The following is a 17,485-nucleotide window of genomic DNA, read 5'->3' on the forward strand; positions in this document are numbered from 1 at the left end:
ACTGATTCATGTGACTCATCTAGTCTTAGGAGTGCACTAAGAACCCTTTTTTCATTTTTTTAATCATTAGACAAGCAAAACACAAAATCAGGGCCTTGGACACAGAGCTACAGGCAGAGTAGTAGTGCTGTGGTGGTTGATAATCATAAAATTTTTGTCAACCTTTGTTTGATTTGTGATAGTTAACTTCTGAAACTATGCAATTAGATTTTGGAGATTCCTTATAAAACGTTGGATTATCACATGATGTATTAGTTCCCTTAACAGAAACTGAAGTTTGTCTGACTAGGAAGTTATGGTTGCTTTACTGGCTTCTGTCTCCTTTTTTTTTTTTAATATTATTATTGACCATGATCAGAGTTAATGCGAAAAACTACAAAACCCTTCACTAGAAGTGAGTCAAATGCACTTTACAAGAGATACATAGCTTATAGCTGATATTCTGTAGGTAGAAGCCCCTCTGCTCATGGTGCCGTGCTGGCATAACCATCCAACAATCATTTCGGTGAAATAGAGCATATATGAACATTAACAGATGATAAAATTGATGAGAAAGGTTGCTGATTGACACACTGGAGTGTCAATCATAAAATTTCATCATGTACATCCCCCCTCTTCTTTTCTGAAAGAAAGCAACCTTTTTTCACTTCAAAAAAAAAAAAATGATGAGAAGGGTTTCTGATTGACACACTAGAGCAATACACTTCAAGTTTTGACTGCTCACATCTGAAGATCCTAACATCCTTTTTAGATACTGGAAAGTGTTAGCCAGAATTAAATGTCTAGAAATTGCTCTTTTCTGGACTGGGACACAACCCATTGGGATGTAGACAAACTGTCAATCCGATTCCTTTGAAGTTATCCCAAGGGTGTCCCTTTTATAATTTGAATTAAATGCCTTTGGCTGCATCAGTTGGCTTATATTTGTCTTGGAAGATCTATATCCTCTTCTCATGGGGAATTAGCCAATTAATACTTGCAAGCATGGAGGTGAAGTAATAAAAAGAATATTGATTTTGGGCTTCAAAATGGACTAATGGATCAATATTTGGGCTACATTAGGTCCACATCCAGCCTTATAGGATCTTTAAAAGATTATAAATCTTTGTGGTCATAGTTTTCAAGGCACCAAGGCGAGGCTAGGCGATAGGGGGGCACCTTATCACCTAGTCACCTAGGCAATGGATTTTTTTAAGTAAAAGACATTCTAGGGTAGTTATCTAGGTTCCATAGCCATATTTTCCTTAATAATTATCCATAATTTTCATAAGAAAAGTATAAACTTCATGTTTAAGTATAGAAAATCAGCATATTCATGGAGAAAAATGAATAAAGAAAGGAAAATCCAAAAAATATAGGGTTGAAGCCCTATTTTTGTTATAGGAAAATAAGAAAAGAAAAGTGGAAGAAGAAGATCTATGGATTAGACAAAATTTTAAGTTCTTCCTTATTGGTTCAGGTTTTGAAGTCTTTGAGGGTTCAATACACCATTTAGCAATGTTTGCGTTGATTAAACATAGCAAATAAGAAAATAATAAAAAGAAATTAGTATATAACACACAAAATGAATATTTTAGTTTAATAATGTGTTGAGAAAGTTTAGGCAAGGGTGTTTTTAGTCTTTACCTCTTCCCTTTGTACTCTTTTTGTATTTGGGCGCCTAAGTAGGGGCCTCTTTGTAATTTCTTGTTTAAAAATATAAAGTGCCTTTTGAGGGTGTGAACAGTAACCAAAAAACACACCAATCGACACATTCATCTTCTTCTCTTTTCTCTCTTTCTTGCTTTCTTTCTTTCTTTCTTTCTCATACAAACCCTAGATTTACAACACTAGTTTCCAACTTGGTACCAGAGCGGGTAATGGCACTTGGGAATACCTTTCTTGATTACTCTCTTTCACGAGATGAACTGCTGATGTCAAACCGCCGCCGGATGATGTCAACAGTCCATACAGGTGTCGGCAACACATGAGTCATATATGGTTTGATTCACCCTGATTTTAGAAGATTTTTGGTATGACTCTTGTCTTTGTTTGAAGCTTCTATGAATTTTAGTAAATTTTTCGAGCAGAAAATCGCAAAGAATCCAGATATGATGTTGAGTCTTGAACACTTTGTTTAATCAAATTTTCTGCTGCAAAACCTAGACCATTCAGGTCGTTTTTTACCTTGGAGCAACGAGAAGTGGTCCCATATTTTTCTGAGCCCTAGACAAATTTTGGGAGATTTTCTTCTTCTATTTTGGAGCCAACTTAGATTTTTGGCCTTTTTTTTTTCCTCTTAACCGTGTGGTGGCCTAGTTTCTTGGATCATTAGCTGTGCTTAAGTATTTGGGGCCCCTTTTCGTTGACGCAAAAGTGTTTTGATAGATTATGGAATCATCTAAGGATGTACAAATGGTTTCTAGTGTGTTCCCGGGAAGTGCAAACATTTTTAGTGGTATGATAACTACTGTTAAACTTGATAGAACCAACTTTTTAGAGTGGTCCCAATTTGCTGAACTTACCATTATTGGGAGAGGTAAATTGGGATTCATCACAGGAAAGGAGGTGAAGCCAAATCTGAAAGATCTGAAATATGCAGAGTGGGAACAGGATAACTCATAACTCCCTTGTAATGTCATGGTTGATTTGTTCAATGCAACCTCATATTGCCTAAAACTACATGTTTCTTCCAACGGCCAAAGATATTTGGGATTGAGTTGTTGCCACTTATTCTCAAGTTAATAATACTACTAGAATGTACTAGCTTCGGAGGGAAGCTTGTAGTATGCGTCAGGGGGAGAGATCTATGGCTATGTATTTCTCTTCTCTACAATCTATCTGGGAAGAAATGGAGCACCTGAAGACTCTTGTATGGAAGGACCCTGAAAATGGTGAGCAATATCGAAAGTATATAGAGGAGAATAGAGTCTTTGATTTCTTGGCTTGCTTGAATGTAGAGTTTGATTTTACTAGGCAACATATTCTTAGTGTCGACATTGTCACTCTTGCTTCTGCGTAATCCCTTGTACAAGGGGAAGATAGTAGAAGGATAGCCATGATGCAACCTCCTATGATTGATCACTCTGCCTTTATGTCATCTCGATCCAAGCAAAATACTAGTAAGCACCCTGTTATTGAGAAGATTGAGGATGTGATTTGTGATTATTGCAAAAAGCCAAGACATACTAAGGAAAAGTGTTGGAAGCTCAATCTTCACTTAAAACAAAAAAATACAAAACCGAGAGGAAGGGAAATGCTCACTTGGCTACAGTTGGTAATGATGTTCAACCTTTTGATGTTCTTGACTCCTTTGATGTAATGGACAAACTCATGAATATATGTTGTAGCTGGAAAAGGGTGGTACATCATCCTCACTTGGTTCTGGACTTAGTAATCCATCTAGTTCTTATGCCAAGACAGGTATTGCACTTGCTTGTTCCACATCTTTTAGTCCTTGGATTGTAGACTCTGGGGTCAGTGCCCATATGACTGGTATGCCTTCACATTTTACCTCATATAAGTTAACCCTAGGGACGGGCAAGATTACTGTTGTTGATGGATATCGGACCCCTATTTCAGGTCAGGGTGAAGTTAGACTCACTCATAACCTTTCTCTTGAATCAGTTCTTCATGTGCCCCAATTACATAAAAGTTGTCTGTTAGTGTTCTCTTACAAAATCCCATAATTGCTTAGTGACTTTTTTTCTTACCCATTGTGTTTTTCAGGACCTGAGCACGGGGAAGATGATTGGAAGTGGGCATGAAGTTGATGGTGTCTACCTCTTTGATGGACCTTAAGAGCATGGATTATCGAGCCAGACTAAGTCTTGTTCAAATGTGAAAATGAGTCTTTTGAAATTATGGCATTGCCGTCTTGGTCATATGTCTTTCAATTTTGTAAAACTTTTGTTTCCAAACTTGTTTGATTCAGTGTCAAAGTTGATCTTTGAACGTGAAGTTTTTCATCTATCAAAACAATGTAGAACCACATATTTTGCTAGTAGTAAAAGAGGTAATGTTGCTTTTCATTTGATTCATACTGATATTTGGGGCCCATACGCCATCTCTTGCATGGGTGGGTATAAATACTTCATCCTCTTCATTGATGACTACAGTTGGTATACATGTCTCTACTTGATGAAAAGTCGAGATGAAGTTCCTATGGTGGTTCAAAACTTCATGAATATGGTAGAGACAGTTTGAGAAAAGAGTTAAGATAATAAGATTTGACAATGCCAAGGAATACTTTGAACATCATTTGCATAGATTTCTTGAAGATCGGGGCATTATTCACTAGAGTTCGTGTAGTCATACTCCACAACAAAATGGGGTAGCTGAAAGGAAGAATTGGCATGTGGTTGAAGTTGCTCGAGGTTTACTGTTCTAGACTCATGTTCCCACTCGTTTCTAGGGTGATGCTGTTGAGACATCTGTTTATCTCATCAACAGACATCCTTCAAGGACCCTTAATTTTCAGTCTCCTCATCAACTTCTATTTCCTAATGAACCTCTTTTCAATCTCCTCCTTAAAATCCTTTGTTGTGTTTGTTTTGTTCATGATATAAGTCCTTTTCGACGTAAGTTTGATCCTAAGTCAGTTAAATGTGTCTTCCTCGGTTATTCTCTTGTCCATAAAGGCTATAGATGCTTTGATGTTCTCTCTGGCAAGAGATATGTCTCTAAGGATGTTACCTTTTTAGAGTCCTCATCTTTTTTCCAGTCATCCCGTCTTCTTTAGGGGGAAAATGCAAGTGAAGATCGGACTCCCTTTTGCCTTCCTATCCCTGTCTCTTATGTTTCTCCTTCTCCTCTCTCTCTTCCCTGTAATAATGTTATTCCTTATCTTCCTCCTCCTCCTCTTCTTGTGTATCAACTTCGGTCCTAACAGTAGTTTTTCATCGGGCGCAGTAAGAGGGTGGCTCCTGAAGTAGAATGCCCATCACTTTCTATTCTCCTAGACTCGAGTAATCTTGAACCTCCTGATAACTCTATTATTGATCCTGACCTTGATCTTCTTATTGCCATTCGAAAAGGGAAGAGGACATGTGGCAAGTATCCTATTACTAATTATGTGTCTTATATTGCTTTCTCACCTTCCTATTGTGCCTATATTTTTGCCATCTCTTTTGTTTCCATCCCATGTAGTGTTATAGAGACAATGCAGTCCCTTCACTGTAAGGAAGCTATGAACCAAGAGATGGAGGTCCTAATAAAGAACTAGAGTTGGGAGGTTGTTCCTTGTCCGAAGGATAAGACTCCTATTGGGTGTAAGTGGGTCCACACTGTTGAGCACAAGGCAGATGGCTCAATTGAGAGGTACAAAGCCAAGCTTGGCTTGTAGCCAAAGGATACATACAAACTTATGGCGTTAATTATCTAGAAACCTTTGCTCTATTTGCTAAAATGAACTCTATTCGTGTGATCATGTCTCTTGTTGCCCATTACTCTTGGTCTTTATATCAAATGGATGTGAAGAATGCTTTCCTCAATGGGGACTTACAAGAGGAAGTGTATATGAACTTACCTCCAAGAGGAAGTTAGAGACAAAAATCCAGGTGCAAATGGCTAAAGGAAGGGGACATCAATACAAGGTTTTTTCATTCGTTGGCAAATGGGAGGAGAAAGAAGAATTTTCTTTCAAAATTGGAGTGGGATGGGCAATTGCTGACAAGGGAAGATGATATAGCTCAAGTTTTGGTTAATTACTTCAAATTAGTGTATGAAAACCTAGGAAAACCTAGTGAGAGCTTAGAGAACTTGAAGTGGAGGGTGGAAGATAGTGTCTTATTGGAATCTTTGGAAAGAAGATTTGAGGCCCAAGAAGTGAGAAATGCAATCTTCTCCATGGGTCGAGCTAAAGCTCCTGGCCTTATGGTTTTTCGATGGCCTTCTATCAAGATTATTGGGAGATAATTAGAGAGGACTTGTTGGAGGTTTTTGAAGAGTTCTATCAGAGAGGCAAATTTAACTCGGGAGCAAATGCAACTTTTATCGCCTTGGTTCCTAAGAAGAAGGACACTCTCCAATCAAAGGATTTCAGACCTATAAGCCTGGTGGGAAGCATGTATAAGATCATCTCTAAGGTCCTAGCGCTAAGATTAAAAATGATCCTCCTGTCTCTAATCTCACCGTATCAAAGGGCCTTTGTAGAAGGAAGATGATTTGTAGATCAAATACTTATTGTCAATGAATGTGTTGAGGTGAAGAGGAGGAGAAAGGAAAAGGGGTTGGTTTGCAAATTGGATCTTAAAAAGGCATATGACATGGTGGACTGGGATTTTTTACTAGAGATGGTGCAGTTGGGAAAAGGCATATGACAATGTGTTCATGTCATTTCTCAATATTGGTGAATGATGTAGCTAGGGGTTTCTTTCCTGCAAAGAGGGGTATTAGGCAAGGAGGTCCATTGTCCCCATTCCTCTTTACCCTAGTAACTGATGTGTTGAGTGCCATGATTTCGAGGGCCGATGCTAACAATTTGATAAGAGGTTGGAGGATTGGTAGGGAGGAGGTGGTGATTACACACTTACAATTTGTAGATGACATCATCTTGTTTTGTGACGGGGAGGAAGGGGAATTATGGAACTTAAAGAGTCTAGTGCTTCAATTTGAAAGGAAGTCCAATCTTAAAGTGAATTGGGGAAAAAGTTGTGGCAGGGCTCAATCTACGCGGAGAGGAGGTGGATTCCCTAGCTAGGATTTTGGGGTGTGAAGTGGGGGGTTGGCCTTTACAATATTTGGGGCTACCACTGGGAGGGAACCCAATGGTTGAGAGTTTTTGGTACCCTATAATTGAAAGATTCTTCAAGAGGTTAGCAAATTGGAAGAGGAATTACATCTCTTTAGGGGGTAGGATAACCTTAATCAAGTCAACCTTAGCAAACATGCTAGTTTATTTCCTGTCTACCTTTAGAGTACCAATGAAAGTAGCTAATCATCTAGAGAAGATAATGAGGGATTTCTTGTGGGAACTAGGGGATACTAAGAAGGATCACTTAGTAAAGTGGGAGGTGGTTTCTAGGAGCAGGGATGATAGAGGCTTTGGGTTAGGAAATATAAGATTAAGAAACATGGCTTTGCTAGGGAAATGGATTTGGAGACTATCGATGGAACATGACAGACTTTGGCCTAGAGTGATTGTTAGTATTCATGGATTGGCAGATAACGACTGGGATGCAGAACTCGATCCCGGGGCTTCTCAGTGTTCTCCTTGGAAAGCTATTCAAGGTATTTCGCCTCTTATGCTTCCTCATTTCAAATATGATGTCTGTGCTGGAAATAAAGTCTTGTTTTGGGAAGATGTTTGGGTTGGTGAAAACTCCCTTAGAGATAGATTTCCTTCTATTTACTCCTTGTCTGAAAACAAAAGAAAAGTGATTTCTCAGTGTTTGTTGATAACTCCTGGGATTTGGGCTTGAGAATAGGTCTAAAGGATTCTGAAATGGGGATGGTTGATGATTTGATCACTCATTTAGGGGAAGTTTTTCTTGATCAGTCCTGTAGAGATAGCAGAATTTGGAAACCTTCCCCTTCTGGTTTTTTCAATTGCTCTTCTTTTTATAACATTTTGCTTTAGACCTCTAACCTTGTAGGGAACTTTCCTTCAAAGGAGGTGTGGGGTAGCCCTGTACCCCCTAAATAAAATTCAGGCCTTTTGTTGGGAAGTGGTACTCCAAAAAATCAACACCTTGGATTTATTGCAGAAAAAGAGGCAAAATATGTGCCTCTCCCCCTATGTTTGTTACCTCTATTTGGGTTATGGTGAGACGATTTCACATTTACTAATCTCATGTCCCTTTGTGTTCTTTATTTGGTCTTGATTTTCTTCTCTCTCTGGCTACAGGTGGACTCCCTCCTTAAGCGTGGTGAACCTCTTTGATCCAACTTTTTACAGGCAACCAACGGTTCGTGGAAGGATTATGTGGAGAGCCACTAGAGCTGCTGTATTGTGGTCAGTGTGGGAGGAAAGAAACAATAGGATCTTTAAAGGCAGATGTAGATCCAAGGAAGAGGTTGTGGAAGGAATTGCTACTAAGGTTATCCATTGGTTGAAATCCTGTGATCTTTTTAAGGATTTCTCAATTGAAAACATTTATAGAAGTTGGGATATTGTGGCATCTACTACTACCTCCAAAGCTATGATACAGGAAGTTTGGTCCCCACCGGCACAACAAAGGGTGAAAATGAACTTTGATGGAAGCTCTATAGGTAATCCAGGCCCATCTGGTATAGGAGGTGTTTTCAGAGATAATGAAGGCAAGATAATGGCTTTGTTTTCAGGTCCAGTAGGAGTTGGAGATTCCTTAAGAGCGGAAACCTTGGCACTACATCAAGGTGTAAAACTGGCCAAACAGTTGGGGCTACAACAAATTGAGATAGAGGGAGACTCCAAGTTGGTAATTGGGTGGATGCAATCAGGACAACTGGGAATTTGGCAATATGGACAGCTGATAAGGGAAATTCTTAGCATAACAAGGGAGGTGGGTGTTTGGAGATCAGCAAATGGTTTTGCTGGCGCTCTAGCAAAACAAGGGACTGCAAGGGAGAGTCTTTTTTGGGCAGTGCTGTAATGTTTGATGTTTATTGGATCAACCTTTTCTAATAAGGGTTGAATTCTGTATTTCAGGTTAATTTATCTCTAATGAAAGTTATCGTATCTTATAAAAAAAAACTTACCTCCTGGGGTGAGCTTTCTTAACAGTGAAGGAAAAGTTTGTCGCTTGAAGAAGTCCTTGTATGGGCTCAAGCAATCTTCCAGAGCTTGGTTTGACAAGTTCAAAAATGCTATCTTAAAGATTGGGTTTTCTCAATCTTAGGTAAACCACACTTAATTCATTTAAGGACCTTGGTGATCTTCGATACGTTCTTGGCATTAAAGTTGCAAGATTTAAGAAGGGAATTTTTCTGTCACAAAGGAAATATGGACTTGACTTGCTTCATGAAGTTGGGAAATTAGGGTGTAAACCTGTAGAAACTCCAATTGATCCCAACCACAAGTTGAGTGCTATTGACGGAGAAGCTTTTCCAGACAGAGGGGTATATCAAAGATTGGTGGGCCGCCTTTTGTATCTCTATTTGACTAAACCTGACATATCCTATTGCTATCGGAGTGGTTAACCAATATATGCATGAACCTAGGACCTCTCATATGTAGGCAGTTAATAGAATTTTAGTAAAGGGATGTTGTATTCTAACCACAACCATCTAAAGATTGAGGCTTACACAGATGCGGATTGGGTAGGGTCCATTGATGATAGAAGATCAGCATCTGGTTATTGTGCATTAGTCGGTGGGAATGTGGTTTCATGGAGGAAGAAACAATCTGTGGTTGCTCGTTCTAGTGCTGAGGCAGAATACAGGGCAATGGCTCATGGAGTGTCTGAACTACTTTGGTTGAAAACCTTATTGGCTGAGATGGGCATCCAAGCGGGTATCCCAATGAGACTATATTGTGACAATCAAACAGCCATAAACATTCCCCACAATCCTGTTCAACATGATCGTACAAAGCATATCGAGGTGGACAAACACTTTATTAGAGAAAAAAATGCTTGCTAGTGGAGAGATTTGCCTTCTTTTTGTAAGACTGGAAGACCAACTAGCCGATTGCCTCACTAAAGGTGTTCACCACCCAAAGTTTGCTAAGAACCTTGCCAAGTTGGGCATGATTGACATATATGCTCAACTTGAGGGGGAGCGTTGAGAAAGTTTAGGCAAGGGTGTTTTTAGTCTTTACCTCTTTCCTTTGTACTCTTTTTGTATTTGGGCTCTCAAGTGGGGTCCTATTTGTAATTTCTTGTTTCAAAATATAAAGTGCCTTTTGAGAGAGTGAATAATAACAAAAAAATACACCACTCAACACATTCCTCTTCTTCTCCTTCCTCTCTTTCTTTCTTTCTATCTCATACAAACCCTAGATTTACAACACTAGTTTCCAACTTAATGTCTATTTTATAATTATAATCTCGAAAAATTAAGAATATAAAGTATTTTATAACACAATGTGCAAAACTGCTTGGCAATTGGGTGAGGCAAGCCTCCAAGGGTGCCTTGTTTCCTAGGCGTTGCCTTGACAACTATCTTTGTGGTTTTGTTAGATCTATATAGATTTGTGTAGGTGATATTTAGCGTCATCTTCAGAATTCTTCATTTAAAAGATTCTTATTGTGATTTGTAATGTTTTATGGAGCTTGATGAATGTGGTAGCAAAGGATTTCTTCCAGATGAATGGAGACTGTGGATTAAAGGATGAATGGGGTAGAGGATTCAGACAGGGTGATCCCTTATCCCCATTCTTATTCACCTTTGTGGCTGAGGTCTTGAGTAGACAAATCATCAAGGCTGACCAAGATAATTAGTTTAAAGGTTGGAGGATTGGTAGTTTAGAAGTGGTGGTTTCTCACTTGCAATTTGCTGATGATACAATCATTTTTTATGAAAGTTGTGATGAATCCAGCTTAAGGAATTTGGAAGGTTTGGTGGACAAGTTTCAACAGGCCTCCAAACTAAGTTGAATTGGGGAAAAAGTTGTGTAGCTGGAATAAACATTGGGGAGGGGGGCATCTAAGCCATGGCAAATTTGCTAGGTTGTGAAGTGAAAAGCTGGCCTCTAGAATACTTAGGTATGCCCTTGGGGGGAAACCCGAAAGCTGAAAGTTTTGGAAGCAAGTGTTAGAGAGGTTCACAAAGAAGTTGGCAATGTGGAAGAGAAATTATATTTCCTAGGGGGGAAGAATCACTTTGATAAAATCTACCCCAACAAACCTGCCCACTTATTTCCTCTCCACCTTTAAGATCCTAGTGAAAATAGCTAGGAAGTTGAAGAAGATTATGAGGGATTTCTTGTGGGAATCTAGCGATGAAAAGAAGGATCATTTAGTGAAGTGGGAGCAAGTTTGGTACCCTAAGGAGCAGGGTGGCCTAGGTAAGGGAACATATTAAAGAAAAATAAGTCCCTTCTAGAGAAATGGCTGTGGAGATTCCCTTGTGAAGTAGATAGGTTGTGGCACAAGGTCATTAAAAGCATTCATGGTGAAGTAGATAACAGTTGGGATGCAAAACTAGCTTCCAATGCAGCTCCAAATTCCCCTTGGAAGGCAATCTTTGAGGTACTACCAACCTTTCTTCAATTTATCTGGTTTGATGTTGGGTTTGACAATAAAGTATTATTCTGGGAAGACCTTTGGGTTGGGGATTTGCCTTTTATTATTAAATTCTCGGACCTCTACTCCTTATCAAACCTTAAAAACAAACCTGCTGCTAGGATTTGCATGCTTTCAGACTTGGGTATCTCTTGGGACTTTGGCTTCAGAAGAGGGTTGAGGGCAAATGAATGTGAGTCCCTAGTGCTTTTGTTCTCAACCCTTGAGAAGGTCTATTTAGACCAATCTATAGTTGATAGTAGAGTCTGGTCCCCAACTCCTGATCGTTTATTTTCTTGTGCCTCTTTCTTTGGTTTGCTCACTCTGATCCTTTGGGGGTGAATTTCCAGTGAGAGAAATCTGGTGTAAGCCAATCCCTCCAAAAGTACAAGCTTTCTATTGGGAAGTGTTCCTAGGGAAGGTTGTTAGTAAACCCTAGCAGATTCTTGGTTGAAGTAGAGAAGAAGAAAGAAAAGAGAAAGAAAGGTTCGGCCAGACTAGAAGAGAGTCAAAATCACTCTTCCCTAGTTGACCCACTTGTATTTATTCAAAAACATAGAGTTACAGGAAAGACCATTTTGTCCCTCATAGAAGATGGGACACATAACTTAAAACACAGATACAATAGACCTTTCACTCTCAAGAAGATAATCCAGAATGACCAAAATACCCCTAACTTGAGCATTCTAACACTCCCCCCCAAGCTGGAGAGTATATATCATATAGTCCCAGCTTGTTACAAATGTGATATATTCTTCCCCGAGACAATCCCTTTGTGAGAAGATCTGCCCACTGATTTCCTGAGCTCACATGAGATGTGGTTATCACCCCACATATCACTTTATCTCTTACGAAGTGACAATCAACCTCAATATGCTTAGTTCTCTCATGAAAGACGGGATTGGAAGAGATGTGAACAGCAGCTTGGTTATCACAGTATAGTTTCATGGGTTTGTCAATTGAGAATCCCATCTCTTGAAGCAAGTTCTTTAGCCATACTAGCTCACATGTGGTATGGGCCATAGCCCTGTACTCTGCTTCTGCACTACTTCTTGCCACCACTGTTTGTTTCTTGCTCTTCCAAGTTACAAGATTGCCACCGAGGAAGGTACAATACCCTGTAGTTGATCTCCTATCTGATATAGAACCAGCCCAATTAGCATCTGTGTACCCTACTATCTCAAGAGTTCCTCCACTTTGGTATAACAAACCACGACCTGGAGCACCTTTTAGGTACCTAACAATTCTCAGAACAGCTTCCCAGTGAGGAACCCGAGGATGTTGCATAAACTGGTTCACCACACTCACAGCGAATGATATATCTGGTCGGGTAATGGTTAGGTAGTTCAATTTGCCCACCAACCTTCTGTATCTTCCAGGATCATCAAACTCTTCACCCGCATCAACACTCCGCTTGGAATTGAGTTCCATAGGAGTCTCTGCTGGTTTAGCACCTAACATCCCTGTTTCTTCAAGTAGATCAAGAACATATTTTCTCTGACATAGGTTGATCCCATGTTTTGACCTCGCAACCTCTATTCCCAGGAAATATTTCAGCTTCCCCAGATCTTTCGTATTGAACTGATCCTGTAAGAATTTCTTCAACCTGTTGATTCCATTGCTATCACTCCCAGTTATGACAATATCATCCACGTACACGACTAGCAAGATTTTCCCATCCTTTGAGTTATAGCTGAACACAGAATGATCAACCCGACATTGTTTCATCCCAAAGTTTTTCATCACTTCGCTAAACCTGCCAAACCAAGCACGTGGAGATTGTTTCAGTCCATAAATTGTCTTTTTGAGCCTACACACTTTGCCAGACTCCCCCTGAGCAACAAACCCTGGTGGTTGCTCCATATACACCTCAACTAGATCACCATGCAAGAAGGCATTTTTGATGTCAAGTTGTACAAGAGGCCAATCATACATAGCAGCTAATGAAATCAACACCCGAACTGAACCAATCTTAGTCATAGGAGAAAATGTCTCCATATAGTCCACACCATACATCTGAGAATAACCCTTGGCCACCAACCTCGCTTTCAATCGCTCCACACTGCCATCAGGAAGAAACTTCACTGTGTAGACCCATTTACACCCAACTGTGTGCTTACCGGAAGGAAGAGCGGTGAGTTCCCATGTGTGATTATGTTGTAGAGCAGAGAGTTCTTCTTCCATGGCTTGCCGCCACCCTGGGGAGGCAAGAGCTTCCTGGACAGTCTTGGGAATGGGAACAAATGAGAGTAATGATATAAATTTGCAATGAGAAGCAGAAAGGTGAGTAGTAGAAACATAGTGTGAAATGGGGTGAGAAGTACAAGTACGTTTACCTTTTCGCAGAGCAATAGGAAGATCTGGATCTGAAGGAGAAGGAGCAGTAGCAGGATCTGTCGACAGGGGCTGAAGTGGAGGAGGACCCAATGCACTTCTGCGGGTATACACTTGAGTGATTGGCGGCTTCTCAGTAGTAATAGGCATAGGATGTGCATCTACAGTAGAAACAGGAGCTACTGGAAGGATGTCCACAACAGGTACAGGAAGGGGAACCATAGAGGGAGAGGAAGAGACCCCAACATCTGAGAAGAACGGAACTGACTCAAAGAAGGTGACATCAGAGCACACAAACGATTTATAGGATTTTGGGTTATAACACTTATACCCTTTCTGAGTCCTTGAGTAGCCAAGAAAGATACACTTAGTAGCTCGAGCATCTAGCTTGTCTAAACCAGGCCCCAAGTGTTGAACAAAACAAACACAACCAAAGATTCTTGGGGTAAGAGGAAATGGAGATAAAGTGGGAAACAACACGGAGAAAGGGGATTGACTTCTAAGGATTGACATGGGCATCCGATTGATCAGAAAACAGGATGTGAGAACAGCATCACTCCAAAAATGTTTTGGGACATTCATATTAATCATCAAGGATCGAGCAGTTTCAAGAAGATGTCGATTTTTTCGTTCAGCTACACCGTTCTGTTGTGGGGTGTAGGCACAAGAAGTTTGATGAATGATCCCATGATGTTTTAGGTATTGCTGAAACGGTGAGGAGTTGTATTCTTTGGCATTATCGGAGCGAAGAATTTTAATATGAACACCAAATTGAGTGCATATTTCAGCATAAAATCTTTGAAAAATAGGGAGCAACTCACTACGATCTTTCATAAGATAAATCCATGTCATCCTTGAAAAGTCATCAACAAAGATTGCAAAATACTTATACCCATTGTATGACACCACTTTAATTGGACCCCATACACCGGAATGAACTAAAGAGAAAGGACTTGAGACACGACTATCAATTCTTGGACTAAATGAGACTCTATGATGTTTACCCAATTGACATGACTCACAATCTAATGATGAAAGATGACTCAAGGAACCAGTAACTTCAAGGCTTTGAGAGAAGGATGACCAAGTCTGCAGTGCCATTGAAGAGGAGTAAGAGATGACTGAAAAGCTACTGGAGGACCACCACCATCAAGGTAATATTATCCACATGCTTCATGCCCTCCACCAATCTTCCTCCCCGTCTTGAGATCCTGAAACACACAAGAAGAAGGGTAGAAGGTTACAGAACAATTAAGAACTTGGTTAATCTGCTGACAGACATAAGGTTAAAAGGAAACTTAGGAACATATAAAACAGATGATAAAGGCAAGGAGGAGAGATTAACATCACCAACACCATAGATAGGAGATGTAGAACCATTAGCAAGTGTAACTGTTTGAGGTGTGGAGGAGTGGGAAAAGGAAGAAAATACATCATGAGTCCCAGACATATGGTCCGAGGCCCCAGAGTCAATGATCCAGTGTGAGTCTCTGGAAGCTAAGCAAGCCATACCTGAATGGGCAAGTGTAGCGGTGTTCTGCTGAGATGTTTGAATGAACTGCTCATATACTTCACGTGGTACACTCACCATTTCCTTCTCAGAAGCACAAGTAGATGTGGAGAGGATTGGGTCAGTAATTGTGTCACTACCCTTAGTCCTAGCATGGTTAGCCCAAGTGTTGGGTGCACCACGCAAATCATAGCAGAAAATAACTGTGTGCCCCTCTAAACCACAATGTGTACACTTTCTCCGAGTATTACTCCTTCCTCTTCCCGGACCTCCCACTGAGTCTTGGCCTCCAGTCCGGCCACTAGCCCTGCTAAACATGTGACCACCACGGTTGCTTGGGAGTTCACTCCTGACACCACCACTTCTATTTCCACAACCACCCCCTTTAGTCACTACCAAACCAGATCTGTCAGAGAGAGAAGAATGTTCTCCCGACTCAATAGATGTCCTCTTAAGGCGAGCAAAGACTTCTTCAAGTGAGGGAAGAGCAGATCCTCCCAATATTGGTGCTCTAACAGGCTCATACTCAGCCTTCAACCCCACAAGAAACCTTGTCACATCAAGCTGCTCACGTTGCTGTTGTTGGATCTGAACATCTGATGTTAGAGGATGATACACATTAAGCTCATTACGAATGTTCCTCAAACTTGCATAGTACTCTTCTAAGCTTTGACTCCCTTGCTTTAAATTGAAATACTCTTGGTACAACTGATGCACCCTAGTTGTATTGTCTTGTCCAGAGTATAACTTCTTAGCATGATCCCAGATTTCCTTAGCTGTATCTAGGAACATGAAGTTCACACCAATCTTTGGTTCCATGCTGTTCCAGAGCCATAGCTGTATCTAGGAACATGAAGTTCACACCAATCTTTGGTTCCATGCTGTTCCAGAGCCATGTCATTATCTGTGCATCTACTTGTTCCCAGTCACTTAACCCAGGGGAATCAGAGGGAGGTTTCTCCTCTCTTACATGTTTTACCTTCCTCTTGGCTTTCAAGAACACCTCCATAGATTTTGCCCATGGTACATAATTCTCACCATTCAACTTGACGGATGTCATTTGAACACTTAAATAGTCTAGAGAAAGCATGACACCTGTTTTGTTATCATCCCCATTTTCAAATGAAGCCATCTTAATTATTTCACCTTCAAATATACAACACAATTCCACTTATAACACCACCAATTCCAGCTTTTTTAAATGCACATTACACACCACACACTAAGGCTGAAATCTCTCAGTCTTCACATCAAACACCTGGGCTGCACACTGCAGAACCATTCACCATCAACACACTAAGACTGAAATCACTCAGTCCTCACATCAAACACTTGGGCTGCACACTGCAGAACTGATTACACACAAGGTATAGGAGATCACTTTTAAATATTTTGAAACATAGATACACCAATCACCACGACACAACCACCACCAATCTACTGCTGTTGTGAACTTCAGCAGTCGACAACTCTTCTTTCAACATACATACGAAGAGAAATGCAAAGGAACACGACTGAGATCCATATCAGTCACACTGAGCACCACCACAACCAACTTTTGAAACAAAAGGAAACATTCGCAGTTCCTTGGACAAACAACAGTAGTGTTCATACCTGTCCACATTCAGCCCTCTTCGATACTGAATAGAGGGTTTAGTATACCACTCCAACGACCACCACAGCAACGACTGGAGGCATCCTCACCTCCAGCCCCACAAAACGACAGCTCCTTTTCAGCCCCTTATCGAACCTCCACTCAGGTCAGTCGAAAAGGAAGAAGATGACTGTGAAAGTTGGCGGCGAACCCAGAAAGAGAACAGTAGCAAGAAAGAAATGAGGATACGACCTTACAGCTTTGATATCATGTTAGTAAACCCTAGCAGATTCTAGGTTAAAGTAGAGAAGAAGAAAGAAAAGAGAAAGAAGAAGAAGAAGAAGAAGAAGAAGAAGAAAGAAAGGTTCGGCCAGACTAGAAGAGAGTCAAAATCACTCTTCCCTAGCTGACCCACTTGTATTTCTTCAAAAACATAGAGTTACAGGAAAGACCATTTTGTCCCTCATAGAAGATGGGACACATAACTTAAACACAGATACAATAGACCTTTCACTCTCAAGAAGATAATCCAGAATGACCAAAATATCCCTGACTCGAGCATTCTAACAAAGGTAAACATTCGTGGTGTTCTAAAGAAAAGAAGGCCAAACAAATGCCTCTCTCACGTGTGTGTCCTTTGTATGGATTGTGGTGAAACCCTACCCCACTTACTTTTATCCTGCTCTTTTGTTTCTGGTATTTGGGATTTTGTTTGTTCTCTCTTTGGATGCACATGGGCTTCCCAACAGGATGTGGTAAGTCTATTCAGCCCCTCCTTCCTGAGGCAACAGAAGAAAAGAGGAAAGTGCTTATGGAAGGCAGCAAGAGTTGCTACAGTATGGACTATACGGGAGGAAAGAAATCAAAGACTTCTCTGGAAAAAGTAAATCAAAGGAGGAAGTTATTGCAGCCATAAAAATCAGA

At 40.4% G+C, this 17,485-nt stretch overlaps 1 protein-coding gene across 4 annotated transcripts in view; it reads left to right on the plus strand.

Moving 5' to 3' along the window:
* LOC148867161 (gamma-glutamyl hydrolase 2-like) overlaps window positions 1-17,485 on the plus strand; it is a 63,093-nt gene that overhangs the window by 20,630 nt on the left and 24,978 nt on the right. The gene's annotated exons all lie outside the window — the stretch shown is intronic.

Source organism: Nelumbo lutea, chromosome 3, assembly GCF_056320005.1.
Source record: "Nelumbo lutea isolate HS-2025 chromosome 3, American lotus-T2T, whole genome shotgun sequence".
Taxonomy (NCBI): domain Eukaryota; kingdom Viridiplantae; phylum Streptophyta; class Magnoliopsida; order Proteales; family Nelumbonaceae; genus Nelumbo; species Nelumbo lutea.